This window comes from Capra hircus, chromosome 15, assembly GCF_001704415.2.
Source record: "Capra hircus breed San Clemente chromosome 15, ASM170441v1, whole genome shotgun sequence".
Taxonomy (NCBI): domain Eukaryota; kingdom Metazoa; phylum Chordata; class Mammalia; order Artiodactyla; family Bovidae; genus Capra; species Capra hircus.
The window spans coordinates 42,401,318-42,416,821 of record NC_030822.1 but is presented as its reverse complement, the minus strand read 5'-3'; the positions used below and the strand labels follow the sequence as shown (position 1 = coordinate 42,416,821).

The following is a 15,504-nucleotide window of genomic DNA, read 5'->3' as shown; positions in this document are numbered from 1 at the left end:
CAGTCATCTTAGCAGGTGTGAAGGGATAGCTCATTGTGGTTTCAATTTGTATTTCCCTAATGGGTAATTGGGCTTCCCTGCAATGCAGGAGACCTAGGTTCAATCCCTGGGTTGGGAAGATCCCTTGGAGAAGGGCATGGCAATCCTTCTTGCCTGGAGAATTCCATAGACAGAGGAGCCTCGTGGGCTACGGTCCATGGGGTCGTAAAGAGAAGGACACGACTGAATGACTTTCACTTCACTTCGCTTCACTGGCTAATTATGTTGAGCATCTTTTCATGTGCTTTTCTAGCTATTTCTGTACCTTCTCTGAAGAGATGTGTTATGATCCATTGGTAAAGTCAATAAAAGTTGACTCAATCAATGAAAACATGCAAATAGGCTTCCTTTTACATCCTGAGTGTTTGAGATTCTTTGACACTAGGGATACGGGAGGTGCAGAATCTGGGGAAATTCTCTGTTACCACAGATTACCAGAACTGCAAACCCTGTCTCTCCTCAGCACAACTGAGGGATGCAGGCAACGTCATCTCCATTCTTCAAAGTTACTGTTTGCTTGGCACCTACCACCAAGGGACATGGAGATGAAGATACATGAACAGCCCTCAGAAAGTACACTGACTATGAATAGAGGGACTACACTAGCTTTCCCAAGGTCTGTGGACTGACTGAGTCCACATCTTCTTGGTGTCCAATCCCAAGTGTCACAGTACCCCACCAGGCTGGCAGGAAACAAAACTCCAGAAAAGTCCATGAAGGCATGGCGGGGGCTGGTGGGGGGAGCATAGAAGGCGTAGCACTGTAAGGGCAGCAGGGCCCCCCCACCCTGCGTCCAGACTCACCAACTACCTTGGGAGGGTCCAGACTGACAAAGGGGGCTGCGGTGCTAGCCTCTGCACCCAGCCACCCAACAGGACCCCCGCAGAGGCAATGCGCTGAGACCTGTAGCGCGCACACTGCCTCTGCCTAGGCTGCAGGCAGTCACCAGCAATGATAATTTAAATAGCAGAGCAGAGGCTTGCACAGCCCTGGCCCGCAGAAGACAGCAAAGCAGCTGGGGGCCTCAGCCACCCACAGGGGCAGTGTCTGTGCACCAGCTGAGACCCAGGCGGGCCCAGCTCATGGTCATGCCTCTCCCGGCCCAGCTGAGCCCGGCTACACACCCCAGCCATGCTCAGGCCTCCTGCCGCCACATCCTCCTCTTGCCACATATCCCCATTGTAGAGAAGCAGCCAGGAGCCTCCCGGCTTGCATCTGTTGAAGCTAATTATCAACCTGGCTGAACAGCCATCTGGAGGGTGATGTCAAGTGTAATGGCACATCCACCAGGACCCTGGGTTTCCACCTCCCACTTATTCCTGAGCCAGACTCCCTCCTGTCTATGCTCTCTTCTCTCAAGGCATTCAGGAGACTCTAGCCGCCCACCCCAAACTTGAAGCTGGGTGGCTTTGGAAATCATTAAATAATATACAGTGTACAATCTTCATTAGGAAACAACAGAAGCAGGGCCAATAAGGATGACATGGGCCACCACGCATGAAAGCTTACTATTTGCCAATACTGTACAAGGAACTAACTCATGGGCGTCGCCTCAGTTAATCAGCACGACTTCACACGGTAGGTTTCATTAATCCCATTTTACAGAATGGAAGGTAAAACTTAGAGAAATCAAAGTGGTGATGCTATATATTTCTAACTCAAAAATGAATGTAGTTCTACCTTGTAATTCTAAAGTGAGGTGGGAAAAATCTCAATTTATCCTGGTTGGGGTCTCAACTACATTGAAGTGGTTTACAGTGAATTTCAGTCCCTGCTTAAGAAAACAGCTAAAGTTACTAGAAAGGCTTAATCTAAAATATCCACTTCTTGGGAATTCCTTGGAGGTCCAGTGGTTAGGACTCTACACTTTCACTGCTGGGACCCCAGGTTTAATTCAATCTCTTGCTATGGAGCTAAGATCCTGCAAGACTCACAACATGGCAAAAAACAAACAAACAAACAAAAAAAACCCACTTCTCTAATTACACAATGTATATACCTCTGTTTAAAACATATAACACTTCATTCCATGATTTTGTTTTGTTTTAGTGGTCACCCCAGCAATTCTGCATTCTTAATGCCCAGCATATACACCAGCACAGAACAGTCCCTTGAAAAATTATGCTTAAATACTGATTCAGTCTTAATACATTTTTCACAACTCTAGCAAAACAGACCATTTTCACATTTAGAATGTCTGTACTATACGTTTTTTAAATTGTTTCATTTTTGCATTTTCTCAAATTTTACAGAAAGACGTGAAAATGTAAATATTTATTAATAACATTATTTACCAAAGCTAATCTACCAGTGTGCCATCTCTAAGACAACAGGGCTGTCAAGGGTATTTGGAAAATATGTGCTACTCGTTTTAAAATTAAAACTCTCAAAAAAAAATTATAACTCTCATCATGAATTCTGGCTGACATTTTAAATAATCCTACTGAGCAAAAAGCCACACTTGCATAGCCTCAGTAGTTTTCTCCAAAGAATTATTTTATAAAATATTTTATTATTTTATATGCATTTTATAAATGCTTATATTCCTTAGTTTTTACATTCTTTAATTGGAAATGTGAAATATGTTAGCTTAAAAAAAAAATTAGACTGCTTCAGTGAGGTAAAGCAGAGAAGTTCTATAACACATACCTTTCTTGACTTACAATTGAGTTACCTTCAAGTTGAAGATATCACTGTCGAAGATTAATTTGACACACCTAATCTACTGAACATCACAGCTTAGCCTAGCCTACTTTAAACATGCTCAGAACACTTACATTAGCCTACAGCTGGGCAAAATCATCTAATACAAAGCTTCCTTCATAACAGTGTTGCACATCTCATGTAATGGGCTGAATGCTATATTGAAAGTGAAAAACACACTGGTTGTATGGGTACAGAATGGTTCTAAGTGTATCTGTTGTCCACCATCACGATGGCTGATTTGGAGCTGTGGCTGCTAACGCTGCCCAGCATCATGAGAGCGTATCATACCTTGCCCACTGCCAGCCGGGAAAAAAATCAAAATACAAAATTTTATGTATGGTTTATACTGAAGGCATATCACTTTCACATTCTTGTGAAGTTCAAAAATTCTAAGTCAGACTCTTCAAAGACTAAAAACAAAGGACATGTTTTCAAGCCCTTCAGCTCTCAAACAAAAATTAATTAATTAATTAATTAATACAAAGGAAAACAACTTCCTCCCATACCAACAAAAAATTGATATAATTTTACTGAGTTATCATTTTGGGTCTGAAAACCCCAGATATATAAGGGATATATCCAGCAAGTCACTAACCTTTTCTCTCAAGTTTAACAGGTGACATGAAGGTCTGGTCTCTCAAACCAGGTACATCACAAGGTGCTTGGCAAAGAGAGACAGGTAATGACTACATGTCGCTCGCCTTATTCACAAGGAACATTCCATTCAAACAGGGAAGACAATCAACCAAAGTTAGGAAAACAGAAGTCTTAAGATCTGTGTCCAGGGAGCAACATCCTTTCATTCCAAATGATGAGCATGTATCTCAAGTCCCACAGCCCACACCTGAGGAGGGGGTGGGGGTCAGGGACCCTGGCTGGTTCTCGGTCAGTTCTCCACCAGCAGTGCTTCCCTTCAATCACTAATTGAATCAATCACTAATTAAATCTAATCAGATCACACCCCCACCCTGCTCAATACCATCTAATGCCCCCAGGCACCCCAACCCATCATGAAAGCCAAAATCCTTACAGAGACCTCCAGGGCTTTCTACAAACTCTGGGCCTGTGACCCCACTGGCTTATCTCCCCATTTCCCCCTTGTTAACCACTCTAGCCACACTGGCCCTCAGGCTCCTTAAACACACTAGGCACACTAGGGACACTAGCCACGGTATATGTGTGTGTAAGTGTCAGTGTGTCTACGTGTGCAAATGTCTGCTTGGCCTGTACCCTCAACCCCTCACCTCCTTCAGGTGTGAACCCTCCCAACCCCTTTCCTGCCTTAATTTCCTCTTTACCACTTGTACCATCTGACTGAGTAACTCACCTTCCTCATTATCTATTAACCGCCACTAGACGTAAGCTCCACGAAGTCAGGAACTCCTGCTGGATTTTGCTCACTGCTGTAGCCCAGCACCCAGAGCAGCGCACAGCTGGCATTCACTAAACATCCTCTGAATGTAGGCAGCACTGCGAACAGTTGGTTACACCATGCTCGACTAGAAAGCCAAAATATGGCCCAGCCCTACTAACCTAGGGTTGCCACATAAAATACGACTATGGCATGGGGTATATGTATATGAAAAATAATATTTTGTTTATCTGCAACCCAATGTTTCTTTTCCCCCTAAATCTGACAGCCTCAGTCCTCACTCCAGACTGGTCAAACCCAGGTCATCCAGGTCATCCAGGCTGAGGCAGAGGTCTGAAGACAGCCAAGGGAGAGCTCATTTCCTCTCCTCACATCCTCTTCATTGAGGCCCCTGGTGATCCAGGTTCTGCCAGTCTGGGTAGAAAAATGGGTCCATGCAGGCCAAGCAAGCCACTAGGCAGAGTACTCAACTCTGCCCTTCTGCTCTTCAAAAGGAATGCTTCTTTTCCTAAATCCCTGTTTGGCCTGGTCTCAGAGAGGCCCAGATGCTCAGGTTCCCTCCTATTCTCCTCTGTGACTGTGAAAACCACACAGATAGAGCATAAACAAATCCCTGACTCCTGGCTCCTCGCACACTCCCATCAGGGCCCAGAGCCTGGGCTCCTGCTCCACCTCCGGGTCGGACCATGTAGCTGTGTTCCGGACTCTATACAGGGCCGTAAGCTCCTAGAAGAGGATGTTTCTCTCCTTATCTGTTTGTTATCTTCAGGCCACCCTCTGTGACATGTGAGAGGAGACTGAATATACATGAAAACAAAAGTTTAGAGTTTCGAATAAACATAAGTAAACAGGACATAGCCACACCAAGGTTCTGAATAGTAAGGGATTCTTCAGATATATGCTCCCCCTGGTTATTACCAAGTTTTTCATCTCCTGAGTCTTCCAATGTGGGAGACCCCTAAGGTTTTCATTCTGTAGCCCAAATCTCAAGGACCCAAAATCCCTAAGTCCTTGGCACCTAAAGTCAGGTGGGTCATGGGATCTGGGGGAAAGAAAGTTAGGCTTAATACAGGTACAGAGAAGACCATATATCCTGGTATGTATGCATGGGAAGGTCCCAGCTTACTTCTGTTTGCAGGTGTTATCTTTAACACTGCTCCATTTATTCTCCAAAGTGTCTTAATTTGGACACTAAGTTATATGGTCAAACTGAGAATGACCTTGGCATCCTGGAGCCCAGGTCTGTGAGACAGGAGGGAACAGCTATGCAGAAGCAGCTGGGTTTAAGCCAGGCCAACTCAACCCTAGGACCGGCACTGGGGAAAGGGCATCTGTGGGCAGCAGCTTCCAATATGAACACAGAGGAGAGAGGGCTAATCTGTCTGATCCCTCCAGCTCTGAATGCTAAGAGGACAGCTGGGAGAGGTGCCTGGGCCCCCCTCCCACTGGGTCTGCACTGAGCACATGCAGACCCACACGTTCCCCTCAGTTCCCAGGCACAGGCCACCAGGAGCCCAGCCCTGGCTCTGAAGCATCCTCACATTAGGGCTGAGTGACTGAAAAGTCAGTCTTTGATGTGACATAGAGAGAGGCCAGGCCCTGCTTCTTCTCACAGGTCACACCTACTGCCTCCGGGTTTTCTCCAGTCTTCTTGGCCCTCAGGCTGGCTCCAAGAGACCACACTGAAGCAGATAGGGTGCTGATTCCCTATGCTCCCCATACTGTGACGTGTCTGCGAGGGGCTCTGGGAAGACTGTCATTGTTATTCACTGCATGGCACCCCACTCCAGTACTCTTGACTGGAGAATCCCATGGACGGAGAAGCCTGGTGGGCTGCAGTCCATGGGGTCGCTAAGAGTCAGACACGACTGAGTGACTTCACTTTTACTTTTCACTTTCCTGCATTGGAGAAGGAAATGGCAACCCACTCCAGTGTTCTTGCCTGGAGAATCCCAGGGACGGGGGAGCCTGGTGGGCTGCTGTCTATGGGGTCACACAGAGTCGGACACGACTGAAGTGACTTAGCAGCAGCAGCAGCAGCAGCAGACTTGTAGCGTGCACTTCTCAGTTGTAGAAGCTACAGTTAACAGGTGGCTGTTGTCTCTCACAAACTACCAAAGGAAATTCAGCAACATGCTCAGGGAGACTGGGAGGAAGGAAATCACACTTCAGGCTTGGATCAGAGTTGGCTTTTAGGAAAAAAGGAAGGAGCCACACTGGATTGGGGTCCGACCGATTAACACACCAGGGAGCCACAGATTAGAACATGTCAACACATTAGGCACCCCATTAATCTCATAGGTGTTTCCATCAGCATACCATCAAGGGACAAAGCCGAACACTTCAATATACTTAGTACGGTAAAAATGCAGGAACTCAGGCTCCCTTGGTCCAGCATTTGTAAGGTTCCATATGACACACAACATGCTTCCAAAGATATTCACAGGAGTGTTGAGTTGGGACTTGAGATATTGACTCAGTGCTTCAAATGGGTTCTCTCCCTTAGCCTTCCTTCCCTCTTTGCCTTTTCTCTGTCTCCTAGACAACCTCCAAGGTTTCTGTTCCAAACTCCGAGATGTTCCAAACCCTGGAACAATTTTCCAAAAATTGTTCTCAACCCAGAATGCTGAATTTCCAAGTGCCTGCTGGCTCCCGCTCCATGGAGAGCCCCCAAAACCTTACACATTCCATACAACTCAAGCTCATGACCCCTACTCTACCCCTTAAAACCTGTCCCTCCATGCTATATACCTTCCTTGTCTCTATCAATGCACAGTTGCTCACACAGATTAAACACCTTCATCTCTTTCCTTGCACTAAACCCTACCATGTCTTCTGATCTCTAACCTCTCTAATACCTTATCACAAATATACTGACCTGAAATATCTTTCTCACCCTGCCCCCCTCCTTGTCACTCCCACAGCCTTCGACCTAGTTCAAGCCCTTCTGCCAGAGTACTGCAGGAGCCTCCTTATGGGCCGTATGAGTGTTAGTCGCTCAGTTGTGTCTGACTCTTTGCAACCCCATGGGCTGTAGCCTGCCAGGCTCCTCTGTCCATGGGATACTTCAGGCAAGAATACTGGAGTGGGTAGCCATTTCCTTCTTCAAGGGATCTTCCTGACCCAGGGATTGAACCCAGGTCTCCTGCATTGCAAGCAGAATTTAACTTCCCTTTAATACTATTTTTATGTCCCAAAACAATAGTTTCTATCCCCTGGCCTGCACCTCTGCTCCAGGAATGAGATACTTGTGCAGAGAAGTTGAACTCTGGTGCCCCAAAGCAACTGCCTGGTCCATTATTCCACAATCTCTCATCTTGCCCTTCCCAGCTCATAAGCCACGCTACTTCATTCATCCTTCTCAGCACCTCACACTCCACCTCACACTCTGCCAGAACCCTACTGTTCCTGAGAACATTATGTGTTTTCACAGCTCTCTGCCTTCAATCCTCTTCCTCTTCTTACTGGTCCATTCCAAAAAGGCAGTCGAGCCTTGTAGGTAAGACTAAGAGCAAACTATCTTGGCAGTCATGCAGGCCTGGGAGATTTCTGAGTCCCCACTCCACCACTCAGTACCATGGGACTTCAGGTGCCAGTGTGTGGCCTTAACATCAGAAAAGCAGCTCACTTGGTTTTCACCAACACTGAAATATGGGAGATTCCTTCCACAGGTAGGTCCCTGGGGAAACAATACTGTGAATGTGTTAGCAAATACACACAACTTAGCAGAGAACCTTCCTGTCTAGCTGGCACATATTTTCCAAGCTCTAAAAGCATTAGTGACCAGAACAGGGCATCTGCAGTGCTGATGCAAAGCTTCTGCAGGACTAACCTGCACAGTGTGAGGGCTGGGTTTTCTGCTCATCTCTTCTAGAGAGGTTTGAACATGCAGGCCCAATGGCAGCCTGCAAAGAGCAAAGCTGTTCACCTTGGACTGACTGCGGGAAACAGTTTCCCCAGACACTGCCTGGGAAAAAAACACAGAGCGCCAGAACTAAAACCCTGGTCTTTGTCATACTTACTGTAACTTACAAAGAAAACACACACATCTGGTTTAGTGACTCCTGGACAAAACCCCTGGCCTGTATCACACTAATGGTGATTATTCTTTTGTGAAGAACATCTGGTTTGGTGACATCTGGATCCGAAGTTCACCCACATTTTAAGGGTAACCAAGTCAATGCATGTAACAGCCTGGAATGCCTACTATGTACCAGGCAGGCACTTGTACCACCACGTGACTTGACTTTTCCATTAGTTTTTCTTTCTTTCTTTCTTTCTCTTTTTTTTTTGATACAGTCCCACAGCATTTATTGTCATCTGGTAATAACATAAGGGTGAGCAGAACAATATGAATACACGTTTTAGAACTACATCTCTAACAAAGGACACCTAAAAAACCCAATTGTTTGGTATTGCCAAACAATTTCTCACTTCATCTGTCACTTCTAGTTGGAGACACTTTGGAGCAGAGTAATGCTATCTCCTTTTAGCATGATCTGACCCAGCTGTTTTCTTGACTTTGTTTTAGAATGAATCTCTTCTGCATCATCTAATATGAGGTTCATATACTCATCAAAACCAATGATACAGCCCTCTATCCGCATATTCACTTGCTCATAAAGCCACACCTGAATCCGCGATCTATTTTGCAAGTATCTGAAGATGAGATTGATGGGCTGCACCTTCACCTTCTGAACCTTCTGGCCCTGGCCCCAGTACGCCATGCTGGAAGCTCACAAGCACCACACTGCTCCACACTCTATCTCAGAAAGCAACTTCCGGAACACTGACCATTAGTTTTTCAAACTCAGTGTTCAGCTCCTGGCCTACTGCTGTACACAGATTCAGCCACCTCTTTCACTCAGTATCTCAATTAATTGATATATCCACCGACGTTGTCAGCATTCTCCTCTCATTTCATCTTTACTACTAGAAAAGTGAAAGAGAGTTTTATTACCATATGTGGCCCTTTTTTGAAAGTGGTCAGTAAATATTACCTACCATTGTAATAATATTACCTACCTACCTATTACAATGGTAGGTAGTATTTACTGACCACTTTCAAAAAGGGCCACATATGATACTAAGTATGCTGCTGCTGCTAAGTCGCTTCAGACCCCACAGACGGCAGCCCACCAGGATCCGCCGTCCCTGGGATTCTCCAGGCAAGAAGCTGAAGTGGGTTGCCATTTCCTTCTCCATGCATGAAAGTGAAAAGTGAAAGTGAAGTCGCTCAGTCGTGTCCAACTCTCAGCGACCCCATGGACTGCAGCCCACCAGGCTCCTCCGTCCATGGGATTTTCCAGGCAAGAGTACTGGAGTGGGGTGCCATTGCCTTCTCCTGATACTAAGTATATACATATACAAACAAATCAGCGTTATTGAGCTGTAATTCACATACAATTCACCCATTTCAAGTGCACAATGCATTGATTTTTAGTAAACTCACGGAGTTGTGTATGCCTCATCACAACCAATTTAGAACCTATAGATTATTTCAGAAAGAAATCCCAAACCCATTTAGTAGTTACTCCACAACATTTCTCAAATTGTCCAGCTCTAAAAAACCACTCATCTACTTCCTGTTTCTAGACAGGCCTATCTGGACATTTCACACAAATGGAATCACACAGTATGTAGTCTTGTGACTGTCTTCTTTAGCTTCTTTCACATTATGCTAAGTATATATTACGCTAAGTGTATATTAGTACTTGTTATTGCCAAATAATAATCCACTGTATGGATAGACCACATTTTATTTACACATCCATCACTTGATGGACATTTGGGATGTTTGTACTTTTTGGCTATTATGAATAATGTTGCTACAAATACCGGTAGATGAGTTTTTGTAGGGACACCTGTTCTCACTTCTCTTACGTACGATACCTAGGAGGACAATTGCCAGGTCACATGACAATTCTATGATGAACCTTCTGAAGAACTGCCAGACAGTTTTCCAGCATGGTGGTATCATTTTATATTTCCACCAGTAATGTGTAGGGGGCTTCCTTGGTGGCTCAGACAGTAAAGAATCTGCCTGCAGTGTGGGAGACCTGGGTTCAGTCTCTGGCTCAGGAAGATCCCCTGGATATGGCAATGGCAACCCACTCCAGTATTCGTGCCTGGAGAATCCCACAGACAGACAAGCCTGGTGGGCTATAGCCCATGGGGTCGCAAAGAGTCAGACACAACTGAGCAACCAACAATTCCACTTTCTTTTCTTTCAGTAATGTATAAGGGTCCTCATATTTTTACACCTATGCCAACACTTCCTGCCAATGTTTTTTGCTACTGCCGTGCTAGTGGATAAGATGTAGTGGCTCACTGTGGTTTGTAATCTGCAATTCTCTGATGTCTAATGATGTTGAACAGTTTTGCATGTGCTTATTGCCCATCTGTTTATCTCCATTGAAGAAATGTCTATCTAGATCATCTGCCTATTCTTTTTGGTCTTTTCATTAGAGTTGTAAGAATCCTTTATCCATTCGAGATACAAGCCCCTTATCAGATTTATAATCTGAAAAGTTTCTGTCTTATTCTCTGAGTTGTCTGTTTATTAAAGGACGAAAGTTTATAATTTTGATGAAGTATCAGTTTATCTATTTTTACTTTTATTACTTATGCTTTTGGTGTCATATCCAAGATGGCTAACCCAAAGTCAGAAAGACTTAGTCTCACGTTTTGTTTTGTTTTTCCTGGAGTTTTACAGTTTTAGCTCTTACACTGATGTCTATGATTGATTTTTAGTTGATTGCAGTGTATGAGAAAGGGATCCACACTTCATCCATTGCATGTGTATATTCAATAGTCCCAGCACCATTTGTTGAAAAGACTACTGTTTTCCACTTAACATCATCTTGACACATTTGCAGAAAATAAACTGACCGTAAGTGTGAGGGTTTACTTCTGGACTCTTGATTCGATTCCACTGAGGTGCATCCCTAACCTGATACTAGTACCATATTGTCTTAAGATTGTAGCTCTGTAATAAGTTAAGAAATCAAAAAGTATGAGTTCTCCAATTTTTTTCTTCTTTTTCAAGATTGTTTTGTCTCTTCTTGGTCTCCTGAATTTCCATGGGAACTTTAGGATTAGCTTATCATTTTCTCCAAAAAAGTTAGCTGGGGTTTTGATAGAGTGAATCCATAGATCAATTTGGTGATGAATGCCATCTTACTTATATTAAGTCTTCCAATCCATAAACACAGAATGTCTTCTAAGTATGATATTAACAGTAGATTTTTCATAAATGCCCTTCATCAGTGAGGAAGTTCTCTTCTATTTCTAGTTTGCTGAGTGTAAATGTCACAAAGAGGCGCTGGATTTTGTCAAATGCTTTTCCTGCATCTACTTGGATGATAATGTAATTTTTGTTCTTTATTGATGAGATGTATCATATTAACATTTCAAATTTTAAACTAACCTTGCATTCCTGGAGTAGATCCCACTTAGGCACAGTGTGGAATCCTTTCTATACACTGCAGGATTCAGTTTGCAAGTATTTTGTTGAGGACATCTGCATTGATATTCATAAAAGGTTTTGGTCGATAGTTTTCTTATAAAATCTTTGGTTTTGCTATCAAGGTTAACATTACTCTCAAAGAATAAGTTGGGCATGCAAAATGTTTTCATGCATTATCTTACTTATCCTTCCATCAAACTTGTAAGATGGGCACTTGAATTTGCTTCATTTATCAGATGAGGAAACAGAGGTCCAAGAATTCTAACTTGCCCATTGTTACATATCCACTGAAGTAGCAGAGCCAGGATCTAAACCCAGACAGACCTCACTCCTGACCCTATGCTCTTAATCACCACGAGGAACTTACTCCTTTCAGCTAACTGACAAGCCTTCATACAAATCAGACACTAACTAGATTGCTGCTGCTAAGTTGCTTCAGTCGTGTCCGACTCCGTGCGATCCCACAGACGGCAGCCCACCAGGCTCCCCCGTCCCTGGGATTCTCCAGGCAAGAACACTGGAGTGGGTTGCCATTTCCTTCTCCAATGCAGGAAAGTGAAAAGTGAAAGTGAAGTCGCTTAGTCGTATCCGACTCTTCGCGACCCCATGGACTGCAGCACGCCAGGCTCCTCCGTCCATGGGATTTTCGAGGTAAGAGTACTAGAGTGGGGTGCCATTGCCTTCTCCGACTGACTAGATTAGAGGCAAGTTAAATCTACACTAACCAGATTTTGTCACTAAGATCTTATAACCCACCCTAACTTAACATCTCCTGAACTCCACAGAGATAGTTTACTTGGTTCATTGTTCCACTGAAGTGAGTCACTGGGAATCGACAATGTCACCTTAAAATAATCAGAGGTTGAAGTAAAGTTCAGACACTTAAACCCGGAGTCAATCTGAAAAAAGTAATGGACACACACATCCCTCAGTGAGAGACACCCTGGATAAGCTTACAAACATATTGTGTCAGGTATCTGCTGGGGGGAAAACTGTCAAAGACTACCTTTCTAGGGATGAACTTTCCGACTTGTAAAAATCAAACTGGGATGAGAAACGGGTAGATTCTGTCACCAAAATGACCAAATCAAGCTCAATATTCCTTTATAGCCCTGAATGTCCCAGATAAAACCCTCGTGATATTGCCATAGATGTAAACTGAAATAAACTGTTCTCATTTGTGACTCTTCAGGCACAGGGTCAATATGTTTAGAACAGAAAAGTATAAACACGGGAATGAGGTATACACTAAGCTCTTCTTCACCAAGGGGTTCCTCAAGACAAGAAGCTCTAATGGAAAACATTATGGGCTATGTGCCTCAGCTCCTTATCTATGAAGTTATAATCCTTGCCCTCATTATTTCATTAGAATGCTATAACTGTGATGACAACAACGATGTGGAAAAAACATCTTATACAGAAAAAAGGTTAAATTATTACCACCAGCAACTTTCACTAATTCAAACATATTCTGAAGGCCTAATGTGTGCCAGGCACTACGCTAGGGGCAGGAGATACAAACACACACATTAAAAGTGAGTCTGAAAAGTGCTTTGACAGGTGGTCAGATACTGTGGAGGGACTTCCCTGGTAGTCCAGTGGCTACGACTCTGTGCTCCCAATGCAGGGGACCAGGTTTGATCCCTTGCTGGGGAAGTATATCCCACATGCTACACTAAGACCCAGCACAACCAAATAAATAGATAAATCTTAAAAAAAAAAAAAAAAATACTGTGGAAACACAGAGGAGGGAGCAAGTAGCTCTGCCTATGGAGACTAAAGAAGACTTTGGGGGCGAGAAGGGCATTTTTGCCAAGGTCTTGAAGGGCCAGTAGGAGTTTACCAGGCAGAAAACAGGATAAAGACTATTCTGGGTACCAGGAAAGCCCATTCTCCCTTTTACACTGTTTACCTGGAACCAAAACTCTCCTCCACACAACAAGGCAGCAACGTAGGGACATGGACATGGTCCAGAGACCCTCAGGTTCCTGTTCTGTCACAGCTCAGAGGCAGCAGAAGATGGTGGTTAAGAGCTCAGATACTGGAGCCACGCTGAATGGGGTTTATGTCCTGACTTCAGGAGTTCTAAGCTATATGATCCTGGGCAATTTACTGAGCCTTTCTAGGCCTTGGTTTCCTCATCCTAATGTGGGAATAATAATGGTGGCTACTGATTTGTAATGAGGCTTAAATGAGTTGATATTAAGTGTTTAGAAAAGTTTCTGGCACATTGCAAGCACTGGATAGATTATTTATTATTATTAATCCGTGTCACAATGCCTGCCCTGGTCAGTCCAGACCTAAGATTTGTCCATCTCAAAAGGCCCCTATCCCAGTGCATGTGGTCATCCCACCTGGCAATTCCCTTCACCTAACAACTGTTCATGACTGCTGTCTCGGGACACATGGGGACTGAGAGAATGCTTCCTAATACTCATGGCTTACGATCCAAGTAACCCAAATAGCATCTTCCATAGTCAGGATCGTATCGCCACCGCATTCGGTGTGTTGCCGTGAGACAGCAAACACAAAGGCACATCCGAGTACAGAGACTGCAGTGGCAGTTGAATAAACATGCAATCCAATACCTCACATCTGGCATGTCATCAGCCCCGGCACCTTATTCACAATCAAATACGTGTAAGGCGGTGGCTACTTTATAGGTACAAATGTCTTTATCAGGACATTAACGTGCACCAAACATCTCTCAATAAAAAGCAGTCATAAACAACAATCTTTTTAAGCAGTCACAGAAGCTACCGTGTTTGTAACAGAACCATTCATCTAAGAGACAGTTGCCAAAACCCATCTCAGCACAACAGCAAGCAAGTCATGGAGCACAGAGGCAGACCCAGGGAAGAGGGTAGGTACAGAGGGAGTAATTGGGACCTTTGCAAATGGCTGGGGTCGGGGTGGGGGGGTGGGGGGCATGACTCAGCTTATTAACATATCTTCAATATTACCCTGATGCTTCAAAGCTTTGGGGAGTGATCAATTACATTTCCCCAATAGCACTTGCTTTGAAGGTAACTTAAAAAGTTGCTGCAGCCATTCCAAAAAGAACAGTGTCTATAGAAATAGGGAGCTAATGACCAATTTCACTGCTGGGGGGCAGGGTGTCAAAAAAGCCACAACATTATATAAATTTTTTTTTAAATAAATTAAATGTCCTGGGCAGGAAATTTCACTGTCACACCTTTCAGACTGCATTCTAAAAGGATAAAAAGGAGAGGGGTGTATTCTGATTTAGCAAGAGGCTTTAAAGAAATAATATTCATGTGGATTTTGAAGAACAATTTGATTGTATGATATACCTGGAATTGAAGCATTTGAGAGAAGGGAAGGTGGGCAGATGAAATAATCTGCAGTGAAGGCATAGCAGGTAAACATCAGGTAAATGAAATATACCTGTGATTAAATCAAATGATTACAATCAAAGGAGAATTTATAGCACTCTGTACAGTCTCCAGAGTGTTTTCATACTCTAAAAGCCACCCACCTCTGCCTAAAGGCAACACGAGTACAAGGTTACCTGCCAGGAATCTGTTACAAAGAATAACAGGACCATTAAAAAGACTACCGACATTCTTAAAAGACAGGCCCGCAGCCCTCCAAGAATAAAGCTTGTCCGCCCTACAATACAAATGAAACGATAAATACTGGCTCAGCATAGACGTGGGGCCTGTCCATTCTTCTGCAGTAGCTTGCTGGGAGCACGTGGACACTGGAAGAATGGATCTGAACATGTTCCAGTCTTTCTTCCACCACCATATTACCATAAAACATGAATGTCAGAATAATGCCATTTTTAGTGTGGAGAGCTGACTGACAGATCCAACTGACCCAGCACCTGTTGAACTTCTGGACCAATGTCCTGAATCGTATAGTAAGAACACCCTGTCCTGCTTCCTGGCCACAG

The 15,504-nt window shown here is 44.0% G+C and overlaps 1 protein-coding gene and 1 pseudogene across 8 annotated transcripts in view; both read right to left on the bottom strand.

Annotated features, from left to right (window-relative positions):
* TEAD1 (TEA domain transcription factor 1) overlaps positions 1-15,504 on the bottom strand; it is a 269,495-nt gene that overhangs the window by 154,507 nt on the left and 99,484 nt on the right. The window lies entirely within an intron of this gene.
* On the bottom strand, positions 7,220-9,059 carry LOC108637677 (annotated as a pseudogene).